We start from the raw sequence: 2,129 nt of genomic DNA, 5'->3' as shown, positions 1-2,129 counted from the left end.
TGTAGTTTAGCATTTAGAAAATAAATCAGTTAAATTTATAATTTGGAGAAGAAAAATAATTACTTTAATAAAACAAGAGAATTTGAGAATGTAGTTTAGCATTTAGAAAATAAATCAGTTAAATTAATAAGTTGGAGAAGAAAAAGTATTACTTATTAAGAAAGTGTAACTGTGAATTTCACAGCTCCAAGAAAGTTTGCAAGTTTTATTTTTGTTTTTATACGAATTTGGAGATACCGATATTAAACTTAATTATTTTATAATGTACGCATAGAAAAAATAAAATAATAAAAAAAAACGTATTATTTTTAATTTTATCATTAATATTGTGTAGAAATAACTTGGGGGTGCTGCAGTCCCACAGCTCCATGCACGAGCCACCACTGTAAATGTTAAACAAAAAATCAATAATAAGGCACAAATCCCACTCACAAAATGGAGTAGAGGCTGTGTACGTATTTATTTGTTAAAGGCTTATCCATAGCTAAAGTTTTTACTCGCAACAATCACTCCAGAGACTGTCCTATTTACTTAAATCAAATCAATGATTTTTATATAACAGAAAAGATTATGTTCAATGCAAACGTTACTGATATGGACATGCAGATTAGATACAATCAGAACGTTGGAATAGAAGTGGATGATAAACTGATCTGGAAAAATCGCTTGTTTTGTGGCGCGTACAGAGATGGGCGATTGGAGAAAAGGCAAACTAAGAGGCTTTTTGCACAGTATCGGTGAGTTGTAGACCTACCGACCAGAATTAGGTCGTTTACTTATCAGTAGAAGGATTAGAGGATATCTGATATTGATTGAATTATCGGGGTGAGCGCGTACGCAGACGCCACACTTAGAAATAATGCACCCGAATCGTCCACATTTGGGACGATCACAAAGGTCAACCCAAACGTAGTGCAATGGAAGGGTCTCACTCTGGAGGAACGACCTTATTGATCGACGTAACCTCGATGCCAGGTAAGTATAATTTCGAAGAAATACTTTCCTTCTTATCAGAGGGTAAAAATTAGGAAAATGCGGATCGGATTTTGCATACAAAAGTATTTGATAAACTGCAAGTAAGTCAAAGATCTTACTTGATAACAAAAAGTGAAGTAGAGGGAATATGGTGGAGAAAAAAGTGATTACACGTGAATGGATAGTCTGGTGAAAGGTAAATATAATCCAATGACGGTAAAATCCAAAAATATAACTCCAAGAAAGTTAATTGAATTTCTATTTGCACAAGTAAAATCCAAGGAAATCACGTAATTGGAAGATGGTCCAAAATAATCCAAAAAGCCGAAATCCATGGAATAATTCACAAATATGTACAAAGAAAAGAAAAGGGAAAATTCCAATAATATTGATAAAAGAAAAATAGGATATGCTTTTCACACGACTGCCGAGACATAATAAGAAAGATCAGGGAAGAAGGAGAGGAAAAAAAATTAAAATTAAAATTAAATGTTGATCACCATTTAATTCATTTTTTTAAAGGACTATCCACTTATTAAGGGTTTCCTTTTTAAATATGTGTTTAACTCTTTTTCAAAGTGTTTTTAACATGTTTTATTAACTTATTTGCTCTTTTATATATATATATATATATATATATATATATATATATATATATATATATATATATATATATATATAATTAACGTTTAAACAACGTTCTGTTATAACGTTCTGTTATATATTTTTTCTCATATTCACGTCTGCGAGTCGGGATATTTTCCAACATTGCATTACTTTTCTAACAAAGGAGGAGGTAATACATGGGAGGGCGAAAAACATGACAAGTAAAGCCAGAATGATGATCAGGCGACACGTATGAAATGCGCAAATAAGCTAGAAACATGTACTACACTTCCATCGTTAGTCGTTGATTGCATGTAAAACATCAGGTTTAAGTCTGGAATTATAAGTTAAGGTCATCGTAAAGTTAACGGAATCGAATCTGATAAAAATAAGTCGCAATTTTCATAATGTAATCATGTGATTATTGTTTTGTTTCTTGTTGGTTCAAATCTAGTTTTTGTTATTTGATTGACTTCGCTATTTGTTCAATTCCTTCCTTTTTGAATTGTTTATGTGAAATATTCAGTTTTGCATCTTTTTATATTTGG

The 2,129-nt window shown here is 31.3% G+C and overlaps 1 non-coding gene across 1 annotated transcript; it reads right to left on the bottom strand.

Annotated features, from left to right (window-relative positions):
* Nucleotides 1-820: 820 nt before the first annotated feature.
* LOC145271593 (U1 spliceosomal RNA) lies at nucleotides 821-983 on the bottom strand. Its single transcript, XR_013866001.1, has one exon. It is a non-coding gene; the product is annotated as a U1 spliceosomal RNA (small nuclear RNA).
* Between the last annotated feature and the right edge of the window lie 1,146 nt (nucleotides 984-2,129).

The sequence above is a fragment of the Euprymna scolopes genome, chromosome 46, assembly GCF_053919585.1.
Source record: "Euprymna scolopes isolate OS-2025 chromosome 46, ASM5391958v1, whole genome shotgun sequence".
NCBI lineage: Eukaryota > Metazoa > Mollusca > Cephalopoda > Sepiida > Sepiolidae > Euprymna > Euprymna scolopes.
Note: the sequence above shows the minus strand (reverse complement) of the source record. Positions and strands in the feature narration are given on the sequence as shown.